Source organism: Phyllobates terribilis, unplaced genomic scaffold (assembly GCF_046119375.1).
Source record: "Phyllobates terribilis strain yellow unplaced genomic scaffold, ASM4611937v1 Scaffold_296__1_contigs__length_2355070, whole genome shotgun sequence".
Classification (NCBI taxonomy): Eukaryota; Metazoa; Chordata; class Amphibia; order Anura; family Dendrobatidae; genus Phyllobates; species Phyllobates terribilis.
In genome coordinates, this window is record NW_027363056.1 from 1024624 (window position 1) to 1049870 (window position 25247).

At 48.8% G+C, this 25247-nt stretch overlaps 1 protein-coding gene across 1 annotated transcript in view; it reads right to left on the reverse strand.

Moving 5' to 3' along the window:
- The window catches only part of LOC141220432 (uncharacterized), a 111379-nt gene extending 88627 nt beyond the window's left edge, over nucleotides 1-22752 (reverse strand). Inside the window, exon 1 of the mRNA XM_073666350.1 lies at nucleotides 22683-22752. The gene's annotated coding sequence lies outside the window, so the exon portion shown is untranslated. The remainder of the gene's footprint in view (nucleotides 1-22682) is intronic.
- Nucleotides 22753-25247: the final 2495 nt, after the last annotated feature.

The following is a 25247-nucleotide window of genomic DNA, read 5'->3' on the forward strand; positions in this document are numbered from 1 at the left end:
CTGAATCCCAGTCTGTACAGGACTCTATCCAGCCTGCGCTCCAACCTGCTTTTGCCTCCCTGTCGGCACTCCAGCCGTGCTTGCCAGTACCCCCCCTGTCTGCATACCAGCCGTGCTTGCCAGTATCCTCCTGTCTGCACTCCAGCCGTGCCTGCCAATACCCACCTGTCTGTGTGCCAGCCTAACCTGCCTGTTCCTGTATTCCCCGGTGTGGGTCAACAGCCGTGTCCGGGGTCTGACCTGGAGTAGCACCTGGTACCTCTGCCCGGTTCCTCCTTGGTGCACGGAGTCGATTGAGCCGCCGTGCGACCTTGGTCGGATCGGGTTGATACTTAGTTACGCCCCTCCAGGCACTCCTCGGTTCATGGTACAGTGGGATCACTAATCACGCACACGCCAGCCAGTCCGGGCGTGTGCATAACAGTTTGCTCAGGCCATGGTTCCCGTTGAGCCCCACGGTCCTTCGTTCTCAGAGACTTATTGAATCTTTGTCTGGCGAATAAGTGCATCAAGAAAATTTTTTTTTTTTCGCAAGCTGAGGTCCTGGCGATTTACGCACCAGCCCCAATGGAGCTATCAGCACCCGTTCCTGCGGATCCACCACGGTACTATGGGGATCCAAAACGAAGCCGTGCATTTGTGGAGCAATGCATGCCGCATTTCAAGTTCTACGCTCACTATTTTCCTACCGATCGGGTTAAAGTGGGATTTATGATGTTCTACCTAGCGGGTGATGCCTTGAAATGGATCACCCCCCTATGGGAAGCATGGGATCTTATCGTCTCTGACCTGCAGGCCTTCCTGGTGGCCTTTCTAATGGTCTTTGATGATCCTAATCCTGAAGCCTCTGCTAAAGCTTCTCTTCCCAATACCCCGGAGCAGCCCCGATGGGTAATGTGTGTGGGTAGCTCACCAGTTGTCCTGCCTGAAGAGACTGCTGCCCACCCAGAATCCATACAGGATGACTATGCTTCACAGAATACTTCTCTTCCCAACCTCAAGAGGCAGTCCAGACGTGCAAGGCGTAGAGGCAAACCATCACGCCAGGTTCTGTCCTCCCAAAGACCTCCTGTTCCCCAGCCAGTAGAGGCAGCTATCCGCACTGAATCCATGAAGATTCACCATGTTCGTCAGGCAAAGCAGAGGCCGGAACTCAGTCACAAAATCGGATTGCAGTCCCGCTGCGGTTGTTTGGGACCTCCTGACGGTCTTTGTCCAGTGAAGGTTGTAGAATCCCAAGACATTAGGCCTGTAGGAGAGGCTGCCCTTGGCGTTAGTGTTTCCTCTCCACAGATGACCATGACTGTCTCCGTGGCAAGTGAAAGCCTCGGATTAACTGGAAGTTTCGAGCTTAAAGCCTTGAAGAATCACTGTTTGATTCCCGTCTGAAAACTGCAGAAGCCGGTTTGGGCAATGTCAGCGGTAGGACGAGCCCTACTCAGAAACAGTCTAAATATGTCTGTACAAATTAAGCTCCAGATTGGAGCATTACACATGAAGAAGCTCACATTCCAGGTGCTGACTGGTTTACCCACAAGTCGTCCAGAGCCGAGAAATCTAGTGCCCGCTCAGATCTGGAGACCCTGCATGGTGTATCCTGGGGGACAGCTAAGGTACAAGGGGTGTCCAGTCCCCATATCTTCAGGACAGTCTGCAGTTTCTTCTTCTTCTTCACCAGATCTGCTTGTCGCTGACTTGCTGTGCGTTGAAGTCTCCGAAGGAAGAGAAGAGGAGGCAATGTCCCCACAGTCTCGACGATTGTACCAATGATCTGGCTTCAGGTACCGCCCCGCCTCACAGACATGTCATCTTTGAAACCAGATTGAAGATGGTCCCAAAGCAAGGACCCTCCATCTCTAATAAATCTGACCTTACGTCCATCAAGGCGGTGGATACCTCCAAGTCTCTGCACCCCTCCAACCAGGCGGAGGACCTCCAGTTGCCTCCTGAATCCTCCGGCGTGCTACCTGATAACAAATGGAGACTTTCCTACACCCTGTACCTGATACCTTGCCCACTTCATCCAGTGAGCTTGACAAAGTGTACTCTGAAGCAGGGGTTACCCCCGAGTCTCTGCACCCCTCCAACCAGGCGGAGGACCTCCAGTTGCCTCCTGAATCCTCCGGCGTGCTACCTGATAACAAATGGAGACTTTGCTACACCCTGTACCTGATACCTCACCCACTTCATCCAGTGAGCTTGACAAAGTATACTTTGAAGCAGTGGTTACTCCCGAGTCTCTGCACTCCTCCAACCAGGCGGAGGACCTCCAGTTGTCTCCTGAATCCTCCGGGGTGCTACTTGATAACAAATGGAGAGAGACTTTCCTGTGTGCTGTTCCTGGTACATCACCCACTTCATCTGTTGCGGAGGATGGCTTGATGGGAGGAAGCATCCTAGTTACCAAGATGATGAGACCAGTCTCGTTTCCTCTAGTGGACAGAAGAGGTAATCCTCTTGAAGAGAAGGATTGGCCTCCAAATTCTCTGCGGAAGACCCTTGCAGGCTTGAAGAAGAGGGGGCATAAAGGGGGGGGGGTACTGTAACATACCTGGAGGCGTGCTTGCATAGTGCACCACCTCCCACTATGCAAGATCGCAATTTTAACCTTCAGTCCAGTCTGCTAGTCTTGCTCCTGTTCATACTGCGTGCTTGCCTCTGGTCTGAATGCTTAGGGCGGTGGCCCGGTTACTTCCTGTTTCTTATAGCTGCTGTGGGCACACTCCTAATGCGTCCCAAGCCTATTGCTGTGAGTCACTGGGTATTTAAACCCACTCCACCCTGTAGGAGATGCCTGAGCAACACTAATTTCAGTGTGCTCCTACTCTGAAGTTGCCAGGTCCTGTTCTGTTTCTTGCCTGTCCCGCCATTCTGGGGGCTGTATTCCCAGACCTGTTATCTGTGTCTTCTAGCCTGTTCCCGCCATTCTGGGGGCCGTATACCCAGACTCGCTCCTGTATCTCGTTGCAGTGTCTGTTCCTGTCTGAACACTCTCCTAGCCTGCTTGTCTCTATGTCATTATTTTCCATTTTCCTGCAGTGTCTGAACCTGCATCTAACTCCAACTCGTTGTCTCTGTACTTCTGTTTGTGAGTTTAGAGTCCACTCGCTACTTCATTGCAAGTACCTTGTGTGTATCTGGTTCTGCTTGTCCCTTCCAGTCTGTTCCGTGTGAACAGAGCCCTGTCCTCTCTGCTCTGCCTTGCTCACCACTCCGGCGGTTCCTCTCTACTCTGCCTTGCTCACCGCTCCGGCGGTTCTTCTCTGCTCTGCCTTGCTCACCGCTCCGGCGGTTCTTCTCTGCTCTGCCTTGCTCACCGCTCCGGCGGTTCTTCTCTGCTCTGCCTTGCTCACCGCTCCGGCGGTTCTTCTCTGCTCTGCCTTGCTCACCGCTCCGGCGGTTCCTCTCTGCTCTGCCTTGCTCACCACTCCGGCGGTTCCTCTCTGCTCTGCCTTGCTCACCGCTCCGGCGGTTCCTCCCCGCTCTGCCTTGCTCACCGCTCCGGCGGTTTCGCCCTGCTCTGCCTTGCTCACTGCTCCGGCGGTTCCTCCCCGCTCTGCCTTGCTCACCGCTCCGGCGGTTTCGCTCTGCTCTGCCTTGTCCACCGCACCTGCGATTTTGCCCTGCTCTACTTGCTCACTGCTCTGGCGGTATCTCTCTGCTTTGCCTTGCTCACCACTCCGGCGGTTCCTCTCTGCTCTGCTTGTCTACCGCATCTGCAGTTCTGTTCCTGAATCCCAGTCTGTACGGGACTCTATCCAGCCTGCGCTCCAACCAGCTTGTGCCTCCCTGTCGGCACTCCAGCCGTGCTTGCCAGTACCCCGCCTGTCTGCATACCAGCCATGCTTGCCAGTATCCTCCTGTCTGCACTCCAGCCGTGCCTGCCAATACCCACCTGTCTGTGTGCCAGCCTAACCTGCCTGTTCCTGTATTCCCCGGTGTGGGTCAACAGCCGTGTCCGGGGTCTGACCTGGAGTAGCACCTGGTCCCTCTGCCCGGTTCCTCCTTGGTGCACGGAGTTGATTGAGCCGCCGTGCGACCTTGGTCGGATCGGGTTGATACTTAGTTACGCCCCTCCAGGCACTCCTCGGTTCATGGTACAGTGGGATCACTAATCACGCACACGCCAGCCAGTCCGGGCGTGTGCATAACAGAAATAACTACTTCATGATGAGGATGACATCTTCTTCTATTACGGCTCTAGAAACATATTTGGCCAGAGTCGGTAACGGACTACATCACCACTGGCTGTCTATATGAATATTTCCCGTCTTTCCTGACTGTAATCTTCTATCACGTTACATCTCATGTTTAATTCACACACAGAAGTTTGAGGCTTTTAAAAAAGCATTTTTTTGGGGATAAACACCGTGGACATAAATTATTTGATGCCAAAGTCTCCATGTATAGTGTTTAATGGGGTTTATTTCTGGATTTAGGCTCTCCTATATCACAAGAAAATCACCAGAAAAAAGCAGATATTAAAATGTTTCAAAAGATAATTAGCACCAACAATTCTTGCAAAAAAAAAAAAACATGCAAAAAGCAGAACATTTTTTTAAATTTTGTAACACGGTAAACATTTGTTTTAAAATAAATTAACTCTTTTGGGCACCAGAACATAGATGTACCAGCAGGGATGGAATAGGTGCGGCTGCAACAAAAACACTGGCAGTTTAACCACTTGCTGCTGTCAAAGGCAAACATGGCATCTAAGAAGGTTGGACTCAATGGACCTCCTCCCCCAAGTACTCGATAGTATGGGGCTGCCTAGTTCCTACGATACTTAAATGTCTAATAATGGTTTCTGGGCCTGCAATGTATGAAGGTCTATCGATCGGGCGAGAGGCAGCGTCCAATAAGTTACCTTTTAACGTCCCTATTTAATGCCCCCCATACACATTAGACAAAAGTTGCATGAAAGTACTGATTTCGGGGGGTTTGGTCGACTATATAATGTATTTGGGGGCCTCCCGACAGATGATGTCAGGGCAGAGAAGGATCTGTCATCCTGAATTTCAGAGGCTAATCTGTATGCAGGCGCCATTTAAAAAAAGTATGTGTATATGTACAGTACAGACCAAAAGTTTCGACACACCTTCTCATTTAAAGATTTTTCTGCATTTTCATGACTATGAAAATTGTACATTCACACTGAAGGCATCAAAACTATGAATTAACACATCTGGAATTATATACTTAACAAAAAAGTGTGAAACAACTGAAAATATGTCTTATATTCTAGGTTCTTCAAAGTAGCCACCTTTTGCTTTGATGACTGCTTTGTGCACTCTTGGCATTCTCTTCATGAGCTTCAAGAGGTAAGTTGGTCTTCCAACAATCTTGAAGGAGTTCCCAGAGATGCTTAGTGCTTGTTGGCACTTTTGCTTTCACTCTGCGGTCCAGCTCACCCCAAACCATCTCGATTGGGTTCAGGTCTGGTGACTGTGGAGGCCAGGTCATCTGGCGTAGCACCCCATCACTCTCTTTCTTGGTCAAATAGCCCTTACACAGCCTGGAGGTGTGTTTGGGGTCATTGTCCTGTTGAAAAATAAATGATGGTCCAACTAAACGCAAACCGGATGGAATAGCATGCCGCTTCAAGATGCTGTGGTAGCCATGCTGGTTCAGTATGCCTTAAATTTTGAATAAATCCCCAACAGTGTCACGAACAAAACACCCCCACACCATCACACCTCCTCCTCCATGCTTCACGGTGGGAACCAGGCATGTAGAGTCCATCCGTTCACCTTTTCTGCGTCGCACAAAGACACGGTGGTTGGAACCAAAGATCTCAAATTTGGACTCATCAGACCAAAGAACAGATTTCCACTGGTCTAATGTCCATTCTTTGTGTTCTTTAGCCCAAACAAGTCTCTTCTGCTTGTTGCCTGTCCTTAGCCGTGGTTTCCTAGCAGCTATTTTACCATGAAGGACTGCTGCACAAAGTCTCCTCTTAACAGTTGTTGAAGAGATGTGTCTGTTGCTAGAACTCTGTGTGGCATTGACCTGGTCTCTAATCTGAGCTGCTGTTAATCTGCGATTTCTGAGGCTGGTGACTCAGATAAACTTATCCTCAGAAACAGAGGTGACTCTTGGTCTTCCTTTCCTGGGGCGGTCCTCATGTGAGCCAGTTTCTTTGTAGCGCTTGATGGTTTTTGCAACTGCACTTGGGGACACTTTCAGAGTTTTCCCAATTTTTCGGACTGACTGACCTTCATTTCTTAAAGTAATGATGGCCACTCGTTTTTCTTTACTTAGCTGCTTTTTTCTTGCCATAATACAAATTCTAACAGTCTATTCAGTAGGACTATCAGCTGTGTATCCACCAGACTTCTGCACAACACAACTGATGGTCCCAACCCCATTTATAAGGCAAGAAATCCCACTTATTAAACCTGACAGGGCACACCTGTGAAGTGAAAACCATTTCCGGTGACTACCTCTTGAAGCTCATCAAGAGAATGCCAAGAGTGTGCAAAGCAGTCATCAAAGCAAAAGGTGGCTACTTTGAAGAACCTAGAATATAAGACATATTTTCAGTTGTTTCACACTTTTTTGTTAAGCATATAATTCCACATGTGTTAATTCATAGTTTTGATGCCTTCAGTGTGAATGTACAATTTTCATAGTCATGAAAATACAGAAAAATCTTTAAATGAGAAGGTGTGTCCAAACTTTTGGTCTGTACTGTATATCTTGTATATAATCCTCCGCTAGAGGAGTCTGGAGGTGACTCTCTCATACAGAGCACAGGAAAGCTGGAATATTTGTGTATGGGGGAGTCTGGAGAGATAGCCGTCTGCCAAATGATCGTTCAGCCAACACTTATCTCATGTGTATGGGGCAGTTAGTATTACACTGACAGGCAGTGATAATACACGGCACTACAGTAGTACAGTGCATCACCTGAGCAATCAGAGGCTTGTATGTTTTATGATCGCACTAATGAGAGTTGTTTGAAAAAGTAAATAAAATAATCAAAGTTTTAGCAACAAGAAATATCCGTCACTATAGGGAAAACAGACTTACTGCACAATGTTAGTTAGGTCATGTCCATACTTTATTATACTCTATTATCCTATACACATCCTATACACAGTGGTGCACATAGAAATCACAGGTCCCACAGCAATAGCTGTAATTGGGTCCCCCAACCTCAAAAGGAAAAATAATTATATTATGCCGTTGTACTTGATAGGCACAGATCAGATAGTATGGACATGAATGAAGGAGACCAAAGTAAAGAAAAGTTTATGTTTCAACTTAACTAGAACTTGATGAGAAGTATATACATCAGATAGCAGGCACAACACTTTATGAATGCTTTTTCTGTATCATTCAGAGTCAGGAATTTTCCGGTTACATGTGGCGATAAATAACTTTTGTTACAAGCTACAACAGTCCAGCAAACCATTATGGGAAAGTCCATCATCCCCTGTGGGGACCATACAAGTTGAGATTTGTCGCTACAGCCCCCCAAAGCTACTTTTAGCTCCCTGTTGATTTGTGAGGACCTCACTGGCTGAGGTGCATTGGTACGACTCCTCCCTAGTACTCTCAAAGTCTATTCGATGACGGCCACACACTCCTTGCTGTGGCACTGCATCTTGAGCTCTCGTAGGAGACCTCGGGTCCCAGTTTGGCGACCCCGTCGCTTCCTCTCTAGTATAGACAATTGTTTGTTTAAATACTGTTTATCTAAGATAAGGAATCCTTCCTTAACTTAACCCCCTTTAATTAGACCTTCTGCCCCCTCCCTCCCTCCTCTCCTCCAGGGCAAAGTTCTGTATTGTTTAAGTAGGTCTCCTGGCCTGAGCCAAGTTCCTCATCCTGCTGCTCACCTTAGCAAATTTGTATCCCTTTAAATAGGCCCACTGTCCACTCAGGGCAAAGTTCTGTACCATCTAAGTAGGCCTCCTGACCTGAGCTAAGGACCTCGCCCTGCTCTTTGTCTCCGATATGCTCCCTGTCTGGAATCCAAATTCACACTGCTATTATATCTTTGCTTTCCTTCAGACCGTACTATCTGATGTCTTCCTCCTGGCACACAACACCTTATCAATTTAAGACTACAACCAGATACCAGCCTGATGTCTGTATTTCTCACTTACTTATCCCTATCTGACTCATCACCAGGAAATTGTTCTCCTGTATCACCATGTAGCTTAGTGCTACATGGTCACATTATGATGGTCCCCATAGAACCCTCATGGTATGATGGCGCCCACAACCCATCACAGAGTATTATGGCCTCAACAGCCTGCTACACAAAATGAGGACCACCACTCAGTATGGTGGTCCTTGCAGTCCACCACAGTTTCCCTCTCATTAAAATGACCCCCACAGCCTTTCACTTAATATGATGTCCTCACGGTTTCTGATATTAATATTAAAAAACAAGATAAAGGACACACACTACTCAACCAACCCTGTTCCTGAGGTGCGCTGCTCCGGTCTGTGCAGTGTAAGTACTGAGGGTCCGAAGTACAGTTGTGATGTAGTGACGCCATTGTGCCTGTAGTGAACGAAATCTCAGACTCACAGGTGACGACTGAACTGTGAATCAGGTAGCTTTCGACTCCCAGATGTAACTTAAATGTGCTCACCTGAGCAGGTTGTGCAAGATAGGCACAAGACTAGCATAGAAGTTACAGGAGATGGGGTTCTCAATCCGTGGTGTGCAGCTTGTCCGAGAGCAGTGGTGGCGTGCTTGTGATAGCCCGACAGGTGCCTCCACGTGAACATAGAAAAGAGTATTATAACCGGAAGCGCTCCCAAAGGATGGTGGAGATTCCGATAGTGCCAGGGAATTGTTCATCTTACATATGATCCATATAAAATAGATGGCCATGATATTAAGGCTGCGTGCCCACGATGCGTTTTTCATGCGTTTCCGCTGTGGAATTTCCGCAGCGGAAACGCATCAAAAACGCATGGTAATCCGCACCCCATGGTCCCCAATGGCATTCCGCAATGTCAATGCACATGCTGCGGATTTTTCCGCAGCGTTTCTGCAGCGCTCATAAATCCGCGGCATGTTCATTAATTTTGCAGAAGCGCAGCGGAATTGCCGCCATTGACTTGCATTGAGAAACATATAATCCGTGACTGTACATTTGTACACGCGGATAATATGCGTTTCAATGTGCGGATGGTACCCAAGTCTGGAGGAGAGGAGACTCTCATCCAGACCTGGGTACCATTGTACCTGTAAAAAAAAGAATAAAATAATAAAGTTTATATTCACCTGTCCGGCGGCCCCTGCAGCGCTTATCTTCCAGGACCTGAGATGACGTTGCGGTCATGTGACCGCAGGCTGTCTCGCGATATGCCGGCAACCCGGAAGGAGCGCGACAACACACGCGGTAGCACAGGCGGGGGATCGGTAAGTGTAGCTTTATTTTTTACGGTCACACTATATAAATCCATGCTGTTTGTATGGATTTATACAGTGTGACCTAGTTGTCAAGCACTTTCCAAGTGATGCTATCGCCTGGAAAGTGCTTGTAGTCCGCATGCATAAACGCATGTGAATACGTGTGTATTCTGCAGGAAAAACGCATGCAGGGAGATGCAGAAACACTGCAGAAATTTTCTGCTTCATTTCTGCATCATGGGCACATAGCCTAACCCCTTTACCCCCGAAGGTGGTTTGCACGTTAATGACCAGTTATACCTTAGATCCCTATTAGCCATGGAGTAGCCTCTGGGATAAAAAGTGACTCCAGCTCACAGAGGCATACAATTCTATTTAATTTATTAAGACGTGGTAAAAATTTGAAAATCATTAAAAACAAGAATAGAAAAAGGGGAGAAATGGGGGGGACCTCCAATAGATGAGAGACATAGATATATTCAACTTGTCCCTGGTGCTTTGAAACAGGTACTGCCAACAGTATACGGTATCAAAGTAAAATTCATAATGCCTATGTACCTTTATTTGCAAAATATGTATTTATATCTACTATATAATCGGCTTATCCCATCTGTCTGTCCGTCCGTACAGGAAATCCCGCATCGCTGATTGGTCTGGCCGCGGCCAGTCAGCGACGCGGGATTTCAGAACAAGATGGCAGCCATTAGTGGCTCATCTGCCGAATGGAGGTCAGCGGCGATGCACCCGGGAGATGACCGGCTCGCAGCGGAAGTACCCGCACAGGCAGCGCCGCTCCCCGGTCCTCACTAACACGGTTCGCTGATTGGCGCCAAATTTAAATACCGCTCTGCTGATTGGTTGCGGCCGCCGGCCGCGACCAATCAGCGATTTTGGCACCAAATTTAAACAGGCTCTCCTGCCAATTGGCGCCGGATTTAAAATAAGTAACCAGGATGAGGGGGCCATACAAGCCAGGATGAGGAGGCCATACAAGCCAGGATGAGGGGGCCGTACAAGCCAAGATAAGGGGGGCCATACAAACCAGGATTAGGGGAATGAAGGAGCCTTACAAACCACAATTAGGGGATGAGGGAGCCATACATACCAGGATATGGAAATTTAACAGTAGCTGCTGCATTTCCCACCCTAGGCTTATACTCAAGTCAATACATTTTCCCAGTTTTTTGTTGTAAAATTAGGGGTATCTGCTTATACTCGGGTCACCGCGCACAGGCAGCATGTGACCCCCGGCTGCAGCTGGCTCTTGCTTCCGCTTATGTCACGACTATTTGCGGCTGCAGCCAAGGGGGTCTCCTGTTTCGCGTTCCAAGGTGAGTGATGGGCTGTGGGCGGGGTTATCCCCCATCCCGTCACACCTGGCATTCACCACACGCGCATTCATTGACAGAGCGCGCGGTGGATGCTGGATGTGACACGATGGGGGATAACCCTGCGCACAGCCCGTCATTCACCGTGGTACGCGGAACAGGAGACCCCTGGCTGCAGCCGCAAATAGTCGTGATGTAAGCGGAAGCAAGATCCGGCTGCAGCCGGGGGAATTACGTGCTGGCTGTGCGTGGTCAGTGATGTTGTCACAAGCAGTATTGACAACATGACGTAATTACAAAATTCATTAGGGGCCCCGGGGGGATACATTGGGGGGTTAATTTAAAGTAGTGCACAACCCATTTAAATACTGCTTCGCTGATTTGTCGCGCCCGGTCGGCCGCATACATATTCTAGAATACCCGATGTGTTGGAATCGGGCCACCATCTAGTATTATATATTAGCACAATACCAAGTGAATTGAGGATTCACCAAAAATGCTTAATACAATCTATCATTGTCCATTCATAAAGTGCATTGTACAAATGGCTGACAACTTCATTGTAAGCTAAATTGTCAAGCAGTAGCAACAAATAAAGTGACCGGTGCCAAAGGAGAGCATGGCTATTCTATAAAGGTAAGCGGTTACTTAGATTTACTTGTGCTATTGGTAGATGCGTAGTTACGAAGGACACAAGTCCGGCACGTGAGAGTTTGAAAGCAATACCAAACTTGGCAAATCAATTTGCAATGGTTATAAAATGTCCTATTACCTGTGTGCCAAGCGGCCGATAGACCAGGGGTATATAGGTAGGCGCCGCGTCCCCCTCGCTTAGACATTGTTTTGCTGTCGCTTATTCCGGAGCGTGTCACCAGGAGGCTTAAACAGTACAGAACTTTGTCCTGGATTAGGGGGGGGGAACCGGTCTAATTAAAGGGGATTAAGTTAAGGAAGGATTCCTTATCTTAGACAATCAGGATTTAAACAAACAATTGTCTATGCTAGAGAGGATCATATGTAAAGCCCCCGTCTCACATAGCGATATCGCTAGCGAGATCGCTGCTGAGTCACGGTTTTGGTGACGCAACAGCGACCTCACCAGCGATGTCGCTATGTGTGACACTTTGCAACGATCAGGCCCCTGCTGTGAGGTCGCTGATCGCTGCAAAGTGTCCTGGACCATTTTTTGGTCGTTGGCCTCCCACTGGCCAGCACACATCGCTGTGTGTGACCAGCGGGACCAACAATCTGGCTTGTAACCATGGTAAACATCGGGTTACTAGGGGCACGCGCGCACTTAGTAACCCGCTGTTTACCATGGATACCACTCTGCTACGGTGCGCGGAGGCTACCGTTCACCTTAGCAGAGTAATATCCATGATAAACATCGGGTTACTAAGTGCGCGTATGCCCCTAGTAACCCGATGTTTATCATGGATGCGACTCTGCTAAGGTGAACGGTAACCTCCCGCGCACCGTAGCAGAGTGGTATCCATGGTAAACAGCAGGTTACTAGGGGCACACGCGCACTTAGTAACCCGATGTTTACCATGGTTACGAGCCTGCTCCTGCTTAAGCAGCAGGCTGGTAACAGGAGCAGGACATCGTGGAACGAGTCTTTCCACGATATCGCTGCTCCCCTGATCGCTGGTGAGCCTGCCTGTTTGACAGCTCACCAGCGATGTATTAGCGATGCAGCAACGATCCCTGACAGGTCGTATCGTTGTCGGGATCGCTGCTGCATCGCTTAGTGTGACGGGGCCTTAAGATGAACAATCCTCTTGTACTATCGGGATCTCTACCATCCAACGAGAGAGCCTCCGGGTAAAATACTCTTTTCTATGGAATTGTGATGATTGGAGAGAGTGCCCGGTGCCAAACCACACTGAGCTCTCTCAATTCACAGGCACCATAGCGGCCGAATGGGTTGCCACCATGGATGATACACCCCTACCTATCCAACTATTGAGAGGTAAATATCTCATAGGTCCTGGTTTCCTTAGTGTCTGCACCAAGAATGGGGATAAGTGATTATTTATTAATTAGCCGTGGCATAGTCAGTGGGCGGGGTGGTGCCATAGTGTGTGTAGGGGGCAGTACTGTGGGAAAAAAAACCCGAAGTAAAATTTTAAACCTTTATTAAATATATGCATTAAAAACTTGACTAACAACATATATATATACTAACATCTAGCAAATTTACAAGCTGAATGGCTTGTTGTGGATGTATATAAACAGGTGTAAACAATGATGCTGCTGAAAAATTGAAATAGTCACTACCATACCCGACCCTGTACCTAAACAAAGCTGATACTGCCTAGCCATGGAGGTTGGCATGAGAAGGCGCCCCCACTCACCAGTGGGTGTCCCTCAGAAGCCATAGTTAACCCTGATTATATATTTATATATCTCAAAAAAATACACTGATACATTAAATAGGAGCAGATATCTCTCAAGGTATAAAGGAAAGGGTATGGTCCTCATCAGAGAATGTTCCAATAATCCGCCTCAAAGTGTTTCTCCAGCAGCTTCATCAGGAGGCTTCATACAGGGATGATGATACATGATGCGCATGTCTGTAGTTATGCGTTCCACACAGCAGGGCATCTAGGGTCATGTTCCGTGATTGCGCATGTCCGGAAGCATGCGTTCCACGCCGGATCGCATATGGTATTGGATTGCATTCCACCAATATAGAAAAATCCTATCTCTGAGATCAGCATCATGGGAGACTAAAAACAAGTCTTGCACATCCTCCCATCATGTAACAGGCATGTAGATCTACTTTATCACTACAAAAAATATGGGATGGTGGCCCACAGTATATTCTTAAATGGTCAAATTTGATTCCTATTGTATAATTATAGTCAAGGAACACCACACTTGCTAATGATTAAATAGTATACGTGGGATATAACTGATAAGTAATAATTCTGATATAGAAGCTCAGATATCTCGATGAAGCACAACAATATGTGAACCCTATTCACAGGGAACTGACTAGCAATGGGTAGAGCATAAAATCCAAAAATGTAATCCAGAATGGGGCTGTATTCACACAAAACAGACAGGCGTAGGACATTTGCTCATTGAGTCCCTTAGGGGCTCGTGAATCCAGTCTAAAAAAAATCCACTCACTTTCTCTTTTGAGGATACATCTATTCAGGGCTGATGTCGGAGTTGTGGTCCATTTTGGTGGAGTAGGAGATGGAGTCTGTATAAAATGGACCGACTCCAACTCCTGAAATATATAATAAATTAGGTACAGTAGTTCAATGCAGGATGTGCTGTAAATGTTTTCTTAAGACTTTGGGAAAGTTGTGAAAAGTTCTGTAGACGTCTGCTCTATTCCTGATCTAAGCTTTTAATTGAGATGAATCTGTGCTGCACTTTATGTACATGCTCAGCAATGAGGCAGTGCTGTGGAGTCGGAGTCGTGGAGTCGGAAATCAGGGAAATTGAGGAGCCGAAGGTTTGGCTTACCGACTCCACAGCCCTAAATTGTGATCACCTCTTCTCACATTGGGTTTAACCACCTCAATGATACAAAGGGAGATGTCTCCAGTTTCACCTCGATGTACACTGTTCATGTGTCTCGCTAATGGGGTGTCCCGACCATGGCGTATATCACCAAAAATGCTCCCCCACCCTACTTCTAGACTTCCTCTTGGTAATGCCTACATAATCTAGGGGGCAGGTGCATGTGGCCACATATACAAGTCCTGAGGTTTTACAGTTGGAAAGATCCCCTGGAAAACGGTTTTACCAATGGAGGAACTCAAGAAAGATTTACATGGTCTCATCCAATTACATGTACAACATTCTCCACCTCTAAAGAAAGCACTGATTGTTCTATTAGCAAAGTCCCCTTGGGTGCAGATTTTTTATAGAAACTATGCACTCAACAGTCCCTAATTGACCAACCCTGAAAGTTATTGTGAGAGTAGATCCCACAGCACCCTCAGGTCAAGGATGGCCAAAAGTACATCCCAGTGTTTTCAGAGGATATTAAAGATACTGTCACTGATTGTCGTAAGTTCCTATTACTCACGTTATCCCATCTTTTTCTTAGTCTCTTGATTAGGTATGTAGGAGTGTCTCTCCAGTTTTTCTGCTATCGTGCACAATCCAAAATGTACTGTGGGTACCCCTTTTCTCTTAATCGGGTGTTCATGACTATTGCCTGTGTATTAAAATCTGTGACATTAGAACAGTTCTTCTCAACCGAATAAATTGGTCCTTTTATATATATATTTTTTTTTAGGGGGGTGGGGTGGTGGCTATCCCACTTCAATAGTTTATTAGTGCTTGTAGGTTTATGGGAGATGAGCGTCTCTATAGTCCAATCTTGTTCTTCCTCGACTAGTACATCCAGGAAAGGCAACTGATTATAATTAAACTCTGATGTAAATCTACGGCCCACTCTGTTGATGTGGAGTTCGCTCACAAATTCAAGAAATAGTTCACTCTTCTCTGACCAGATGAAAAAATGTTGTCAATAACTCTATACCATACCCCAATATAAGGATTCCTTGAATATTGTGGTCTCCCCCCACCAGCCGAGGAATAGGTTAGCATATGAGGGGGCACAGGGGTTCCCCATCGCAGTACCCCTGAGCTGGAGGAAGTACTGCCTGTCAAAAAGAAAGAAGTTATGAGCAAGAGTGAATTTTAGAAGATCCTCCATGATGTCATTATGTCTGCTACACTTTATTGATCTCGATTTCAAGAAATGTCTTACTCCTCCGATACCATCCTCATGTGATATATTACTGTACAAAGCCTCGATATCTAGTAAGGCCGGCTGCTCCACTACATGCATGTATACATGCTCGAGGGTACACATGGAGGGGAGCAGGCAAAGGGAAAACCAACTCCAGAGGGATTATTCCAACTGTAAAACCTCAGGACTTAGTGTACGTGCCCATGATCCGTAATGGCATCGGTTTGGACGCAGCTCACCTGCGCTGCATCCAAACCGCTGCATTGTACAGTAGAAGTACAGTGGATGGGATTTATAGAAATACATAGCCCACTGTGCTTCTATTTGACGCCGCGTAAACTCACTGGCGGCACGGCTTTATGAGCCACAGCATGTCAACTTCTGTTGCAGAGACGCTAGTCTTCGCAACAGAAATTTCCACAATTAAATGTATAGGATGCGGTAAATCCGCATAGTTCAATGAACGTATGCGGATTAACCTGCGTGATTAGAACGCAGAGCTTTAGGCGCAGCGAAAATACGCTACTTCCAAAGCGCTGCTGATTCCTGATCATGGGAACGTAGCCTTATTCCAACTGCAGGACCTCAGTTGGTACTGTGGCAACATTATACTGTGTGTGGGCCAAGAAAGGGGCCGTGTAATATGAGAACAATACGTTTCCTCACTTCCTGTCTTCCATAGTTGGGTCGTATGTATTGTGACAAAGTTACTGGCAGAATACTGAAGGGGAGATAAGTTTCACTGAGTCTGTTAGCTTCAGTGCTGTGAAACATGGAAGTCTTCTCCTGCATGGTAGGTGCAGAGAGGGTTAAGCAGCCATATTTAAAAGGGCATGTTTGATTGGCCAGAGAGAAGTTGTGTTTATTTTGTGCTAACCTGAACCGTGTGTTTTTTGCTAAATCCTAAGTGGCCGGACCCAGGTCGGTGCAAGGACTTAGCTGTACATTTCCTTATTTTGTTTTGCCGTTATGCCAGATGAGCTGTGTTTATTTTTAAAAACTTTGCATTGGTTTATGCCGCTTAATAAACCAACTGAAAATTTAAAGAGACAGTGTTCTGTATTGTGAGGAGCTGCCCACTTACTAAAGACTAAGAGACATTTTTTCAGCACGGAGCACCATTTCCATCAATAATATTATTGTGTTTTATTGGAGATTTGCTGGCTGTGTTTTATTAATGCTCTGCTTGCTCGTCAGTTATGTCCACTAGTTTTGCTTGTAAATTGTCCAACATTTCAGTAATCTAATCAGTATCTCAGGAGCCTTAGGTCATTGTCCAAGCAGCGACTAGACTCATTGTGTGAGTGTTGATTGTGGACACAGAGGAGCCGTCACCACAGGGGGTCTTACATGCAGTCTCAGGTGAAGACTCCTGGAATATTCTTCATTGTTTCAGTTAAAAGCTGAAATGCTTAAGGGGGAGGGGGTCATCACTGCTGACCTGGGAAGGGGTTGAGCCCAGAGGACAGAAGAGACATGTTTAGCAGGAGTTGTGTGGAAGGACATCGAAGGAATGGGAGCGAAACTGAGGTTCTGGACGAAGAATGGATCAATGGGATATGGAGATCAGTACCGCCTGGGCTGGATAAGCATGCTACAGTTTTGGATATGTTGTTGGATATAAACTTTCTTGAAGGACTGTTGCTACTGGATACCTGTGCTTTCATCATTTTATTTGTCGTTTGGAGGATCGTGGACTGTGGCTACAGACTATACTGGTTGGAGATACGAAATCTATGGGCCAACCAAAAGTTGAGAGACCGTGAGTATGGCCTGATAAAAAGCCAGTCAAAGCCAGTGGAACTACTGATCCCAGGTTGGGAACTTAAGGACTGAGAGAACTGTATTTTGGCAGTTTACCTGGAATTGCCGTATTACCATGGATGTAATTAATAAAATATTGTTGCATCGGAAACATGCCTAAGTGATTACTTACAACCCACAACCTCGGATCTTTACACATATCTACCTCCATGTGCAGCCAAGTAAGCAGATCTACCACAGAATCTATTACAGGAAACAGAACAAAAACGTTACGATTCTTATAAAGTGGCAACACAAGACACTTGCTGCTGTGAAAAGCAAACATGGCAACTAAGAAGGTTTGACAAGAGTTCGGCTCAATGCCCCTTCTCCCTCAAGGACTCAATAGCATGGGGCTGCCTAGTTATTACGATACTTAGATGCCTAATAATGGTGTCTGGGCCTGCATTGTACGAAGGCAGGGTCAGACTGAGGCACCAGGATACCGGAGAATTCTCCGGTGGGCCCGAGTCCTCAGCAGACACAGAGCAGGACGCATGGTGCCCCTTGTTAACATGGCCGCCGGTGCTCCGCATTGCAAGGGCCTGGATGTGGAAGAGGGCCCTTGCAGTTCAGCTGATGAGGTGGGGGGAGATATGGCAATGATGATCGAGGAGGTGGGGGGATATTTGGCAATGATGATGGAGGAGGTAGTGGGGGGAGATATGGCGATGATGGAGGAGGTGGTGGGGGGAGATATGGCAATGATGATAGAGGAGGAGGGGGGAGATATGGCAATGATGATAGAGGAGGAGGGGGAAGATATGGCAATGATGGAGGAGATATGACAATGAAGGCAGAGGTGGGGGAGATATGACAATGATGGAGAAGGTGGGGAGAGCAATAATGGGGATGGGAGGGAGCAATGATGGAGGAGGTGGGGGGAGAGCAATGATGGGGAGAGCAATGATGGAGATGGCAGAGAATTGATGGGGAATTATTTGGACGCTATATGCTGTTAATATCTGGTCTGGTCACGGTGTGGTGGTATTTCTCCCTTGTATGTAGTATTATCCGGTCACTATGTGGTGGTAATGTGTAGTCCAGTCATGGTGTGGCAGTATTTCTCTCTTGTATGTGGTACTATTGGTGTTGGCATAGTGGATTGTGTTGTGTATGGCGGTCATTTGCTCTCTCTGATATTAATTAGGAGAACATTCTTTATTTCCATTAGTGATTAAATGCTTGTAACAAGATGCACTTACAGGGGTTCTCTGAAGAAAACAAGTAATCACCCCCCCACAGGATAAATATTGATTAGTGGGGGTCTGAATGCAGGAACCAGCACCGATAGGTAGAATGTGGAGTTTTTATTCCCATTAGACTGGAGCTCATGTGCGACTTGACCATTGATCCATTCATTCCCTCAATGACTGTTCTTGTTTTCTTCTGGCAGCCCCAAAGAGAATGAATGGAGCTGCGGTCAGACGTCCCACCTGCCGCTGCATTTTAAAATGGGGATAAGTGTCCTGTCAGGGATAAAACTTCCCCATTCTTCCGATAGCTGCGTTTTACAATGTTCGGACCCAAATGATCAATAAGTTATCACCTATCCTGTAGAGACCAGGGATCGGTGATAACTTGTTTTAACCATAGAAGCCCTTTAATACAAACTACCGTAATTGTAAATCCCAGTTATAGTATGTGCACAGTAGATGCAGGAGCCTCCAGTGACTTACAGTCGATGCTCCACTATAACGGGGATATCAGCTAACAGGTATTTGTATATAGCCGTAGGGTGTGCCCCTATGGTCAATTCCTTCTTTGGGCCCTAGACACCCCAGTCCGACACTGTATGAAGGTCTATTAGGACGGGCCAGAGGCAGCGTCCAATAAGTTACCTTTTAACGCCCCCATACACATTAGACTAAAGTTACATGAAAGCACTGATTTCGGGGGTTTGGTCGACTATATAATGTATTTGGGGGCTTCCTGACACATGATGTCAGGGCAGAGAAGGATCTGGCATCCCGACTTTCATTTTGGGGCATTACACTGTGTGGGGGCATCATACATACTACATAAGGGGCAAAATGGGGGCATTAGACTGTGTGGGGGCATCATACATACTGCATAAGGGGCATAATGGGGCATTACACTGTGTGGCGGCATCATACATCCTGCATAAGGGGCATAATGGGGGCATTACACTGTGTGGGGGCATCATACATCCTGCATAAGGGGCATAATGGGGGCATTACACTGTGTGGGGGCATCATACATCCTGCATAAGGGGCATAATGGGGGCATTACACTGTGTGGGGGTATCATACATCCTGCATAAGGGGCATTACACTGTGTGGGGGCATCATACATCCTGCATAAGGGGCATTACACTGTGTGGAGGCATCATATATACTGCATAAGGGGCATAATGGGGGCATTACACTGTGGGGGACATCATACATACTGCATAAGGGGAATAATGGAGGGCATTACACTGTGTGGTGGCATCATACATCCTGCATAAGGGGCATAATGGGGGCATTATACATCCTGCATAAGGGGCATAATGGGGGCATTACACTGTGTGGGGGCATCATACATCCTGCATAAGGGGCATAATGGGGGCATTACACTGTGTGGGGGCATCATACATCCTGCATAAGGGGCATTATGGGGGCATTACACTGTGTGGGGCATCATACATCCCGCATAAGGGGCATAATGGGGGCATTATACATCCTGCATAAGGGGCATAATGGGGGCATTATACATCCTGCATAAGGGGCATAATGGGGGCATTACACTGTGTGGGGGCATCATACATCCTGCATAAGGGGCATTACACTGTGTGGGGGCATCATACATCCAGCATAAGGGGCATTACACTGTGTGGGGGCATCATACATCCTGCATAAGGGGTTTTACACTGTGTGGGGGCATCATACATACTGCATAAGGGGCATTACACTGTGTGGGGGCATCATACATACTGCATAAGGGGCATAACACTGTGGGGGGCATCATACATACTGCATAAGGGGCATAATGGGGGCATTACACTGTGTGGGGGCATCATACATCCTGCATAAGGGGCATAATGGGGGCATTACACTGTGTGGGGGCATCATACATCCTGCATAAGGGGCATAATGGGGGCATTACACTGTGTGGGGGCATCATACATCCTGCATAAGGGGCATAATGGGGGCATTACACTGTGTGGGGGCATCATACATCCTGCATAAGGGGCATAATGGGGGCATTACACTGTGTGGGGGCATCATACATCCTGCATAAGGGGCATAATGGGGGCATTACACTGTGTGGGGGGCATCATACATCCTGCATAAGGGGCATAATGGGGGCATTACATTGTGTGGGGGCATCATACATCCTGCATAAGGGGCATAATGGGGGCATTACACTGTGTGGGGGCATCATACATCCTGCATAAGGGGCAAAATGGGGGCATTACACTGTGTGGGGGCATCATACATCCTGCATATGGGGGCTATACTCTGTGTGGGGGCATCATACATCCTGCAAAAGGGGCATAATGGGGGCATTACACTGTGTGGGGGCATCATACATCCTGCATAAGGGGCATAATGGGGGCATTACACTGTGTGGGGGGCATCATACATCCTGCATAAGGGGCATAATGGGGGCATTACATTGTGTGGGGGCATCATACATCCTGCATAAGGGGCATAATGGGGGCATTACACTGTGTGGGGGCATCATACATCCTGCATAAGGGGCATAATGGGGGCATTACACTGTGTGGGGGCATCATACATCCTGCATAAGGGGCATTACACTGTGTGGGGGCATCATACATCCTGCATAAGGGGCATAATGGGGGCATTACACTGTGTGGGGGCATCATACATCCTGCATAAGGGGCATAATGGGGGCATTACACGGTGTGGGGGCATCATACATACTGCATAAGGAGCATAATGGGGGCATTACACTGTGTGGGGGCATCATACATCCTGCATAAGGGGCATAATGGGGGCATTACACTGTGTGGGGGTATCATACATACAGCATAAGGGGCATAATGGGGGCATTACACGGTGTGGGGGCATCATACATCCTGCATAAGGGGCATTACACTGTGTGGGGGCATCATACATCCTGCATAAGGGGCATAATGGGGGCATTACACTGTGTGGGGGCATCATACATCCTGCATAAGGGGCATAATGGGGGCATTACACGGTGTGGGGGCATCATACATACTGCATAAGGAGCATAATGGGGGCATTACACTGTGTGGGGGCATCATACATCCTGCATAAGGGGCATAATGGGGGCATTACACTGTGTGGGGGTATCATACATACAGCATAAGGGGCATAATGGGGGCATTACACGGTGTGGGGGCATCATACATACTGCATAAGGGGCATAATGGGGGCATTACACTGTGTGGGGGCATCATACATCCTGCATAAGGGGCATAATGGGGGCATTACACTGTGTGGGGGTATCATACATACAGCATAAGGGGTATAATGGTGGCATTACACTGTGTGGGGGCATCATACATCCTGCATAAGGGGCATAATGGTGGCATTACACTGTGTGGGGCATCATACATACTGTATAAGGGGCATAATGGGGGAATTACACTGTGGGGGGCATCATACATACTGTATAAGGGGCATAATGGGGGAATTACACTGTGGGGGGCATCATACATACTGTATAAGGGGCATAATGGGGGAATTACACTGTGGGTGGCATCATACATACTGCATAAGGGGCATAATGGGGGCATTACACTGTGTGGGGGCATCATACATCCTGCATAAGGAGCATAATGGGGGCATTACACTGTGAGGGGGCATCATACATCCTGCATAAGGGGCATAATGGGGGCATTACACTGTGTGGGGGCATCATACATCCTGCATAAGGGGCATAATGGGGGCATTACACTGTGTGGGGGCATCATACATCCTGCATAAGGGGCATAATGGGGGTATTACACTGTGTGGGGGCATCATACATCCTGCATAAGGGGCATAATGGAGGCATTACACTGTGTGGGGGTATCATACATACTGCATAAGGGGCATATTGGGGGCATTACACTGTGTGGGGGCATCATACATCCTGCATAAGGGGCATAATGGGGGCATTACACTGTGTGGGGGCATCATACATCCTGCATAAGGGGCATAATGGGGGCATTACACTGTGTGGGGCATCATACATCCTGCATAAGGGGCATAATGGGGGCATTACACTGTGGGGGCATCATACATCCTGCATAAGGGGCATAATGGGGGCATTACTCTGTGGGGGTCCTGTACTCTGAGAACAATACGTTTCCTCCCTTCCTGTCTCCATAGTTGGGTCGTATGTATCTATTACAGGAAACAGAACAGAAACCTTATGATTCTTATAAAGGGGCAACACAAGACCCCAAAGAGCCTCCGTGCTGAAGGGGTTAATGCCCCCTGTGCCCAGTAATGGGGTCTCCACATACCTCCACGGTAGCGTCTAGATTGGAGTTGATCTCTTGAGGGGGAGGAGTGGTTTCATTCTGTCATGACGCCACCGGAAGGGGCGGGGCTTCTCAGTCCAGTGGACGCTCTTCCACCTGCAGCTGCAGCAGTGCACATTGTGCCGGGACCGGAGGATGGTGATGAGGAGCTCGTGTTCAGCGTTGTGCTGTGAGGACTGAGGTGGGGGGAGCTGACCATGTGAATAAATGCTATGGAGGCATAAAGGGGGCTGTGTGGCTGGTGTGAGTAGGCATGGGATATGTAGAGGGGCATCCAGGGGGCTGTGTGGGTGGTGTGAGTAGGCATGGGATATGTAGAGGGGCATCCAGGGGGCTGTGTGGGTGGTGTGAGTAGGCATGGGATATGTAGAGGGGCATCCAGGGGGCTGTGTGGGTGGTGTGAGGAGGCATGGGGTATGTAGAGGGGCATCCAGGGGGCTGTGTGGGTGGTGTGAGTAGGCATGGGATATGTAGAGGGGCATCCAGGGGGCTGTGTGGGTGGTGTGAGTAGGCATGGGATATGTAGAGGGGCATCCAGGGGGCTGTGTGAGTAGGCATGGGTTATGTAGAGGGGCATCCAGGGGGCTGTGTGGGTGGTGTGAGTAGGCATGGGATATGTAGAGGGGCATCCAGGGGGCTGTGTGGGTGGTGTGAGTAGGCATGGGATATGTAGAGGGGCATCCAGGGGGCTGTGTGGGTGGTGTGAGTAGGCATGGGATATGTAGAGGGGCATCCAGGGGGCTGTGTGGGTGGTGTGAGTAGGCATGGGATATGTAGAGGGGCATCCAGGGGGCTGTGTGGGTGGTGTGAGTAGGCATGGGATATGTAGAGGGACATCCAGGGGGCTGTGTGGGTGGTGTGAGTAGGCATGGGATATGTAGAGGGGCATCCAGGGGGCTGTGTGGGTGGTGTGAGTAGGCATGGGATATGTAGAGGGGCATCCAGGGGGCTGTGTGGGTGGTGTGAGTAGGCATGGGATATGTAGAGGGGCATCCAGGGGGCTGTGTGGGTGGTGTGAGTAGGCATGGGATATGTAGAGGGGCATCCAGGGGGCTGTGTGGGTGGTGTGAGTAGGCATGGGATATGTAGAGGGGCATCCAGGGGGCTGTGTGGGTGGTGTGAGTAGGCATGGGATATGTAGAGGGGCATCCAGGGGGCTGTGTGGGTGGTGTGAGTAGGCATGGGTTATGTAGAGGGGCATCCAGGGGGCTGTGTGGGTGGTGTGAGTAGGCATGGGATATGTAGAGGGGCATCCAGGGGGCTGTGTGGGTGGTGTGAGTAGGCATGGGATATGTAGAGGGGCATCCAGGGGGCTGTGTGGGTGGTGTGAGTAGGCATGGGATATGTAGAGGGGCATCCAGGGGGCTGTGTGGGTGGTGTGAGTAGGCATGGGATATGTAGAGGGGCATCCAGGGGGCTGTGTGGGTGGTGTGAGTAGGCATGGGATATGTAGAGGGGCATCCAGGGGGCTGTGTGGGTGGTGTGAGTAGGCATGGGATATGTAGAGGGGCATCCAGGGGGCTGTGTGGGTGGTGTGAGTAGGCATGGGATATGTAGAGGGGCATCCAGGGGGCTGTGTGGGTGGTGTGAGTAGGCATGGGATATGTAGAGGGGCATCCAGGGGGCTGTGTGGGTGGTGTGAGTAGGCATGGGATATGTAGAGGGGCATCCAGGGGGCTGTGTGGGTGGTGTGAGTAGGCATGGGATATGTAGAGGGGCATCCAGGGGGCTGTGTGGGTGGTGTGAGTAGGCATGGGATAAGTAGAGGGGCATCCAGGGGGCTGTGTGGGTGGTGTGAGTAGGCATGGGATAAGTAGAGGGACATCCAGGGGGCTGGTGTGAGGAGGCATAGGATGTGTAGAGGGACATCCAGGGGGCTGTGTGGGTGGTGTGAGTAGGCATGGGATAAGTAGAGGGACATCCAGGGGGCTGTGTGGCTGGTGTGAGGGGGCATGGGGTATGTAGAGGGACATCCAGGGGGCTGCGTGGGTGGTGTGAGGAGGCATGGGACATCCAGGGGGCTGTGTGGGTGGTGTGAGGAGGCATGGGGTATGTAGAGGGACATCCAGGGGGCTGCGTGGGTGGTGTGAGGAGGCATGGGGTATGTAGAGGGACATCCTGGGGGCTGCGTGGGTGGTGTGAGGAGGCATGGGGTATGTAGAGGGACATCCAGGGGGCTGCGTGGGTGGTGTGAGGAGGCATGGGGTATGTAGAGGGACATCCAGGGGGCTGCGTGGGTGGTGTGAGGAGGCATGGGGTATGTAGAGGGACATCCAGGGGGCTGCGTGGCTGGTGTGAGGAGGCATGGGGTATGTAGAGGGACATCCAGGGGGCTGCGTGGCTGGTGTGAGGAGGCATGGGGTATGTAGAGGGACATCCAGGGGGCTGCGTGGCTGGTGTGAAGAGGCATGGGGTATGTAGAGGGACATCCAGGGGCCTGCGTGGCTGGTGTGAGGGGACATGGGGTATGTAGAGGGGCTCCAGGGGGCTGCGTGGCTGGTGTGAGGGGGCATAAGGTATGAGGACGGTGGCTGACACAACCTCCTT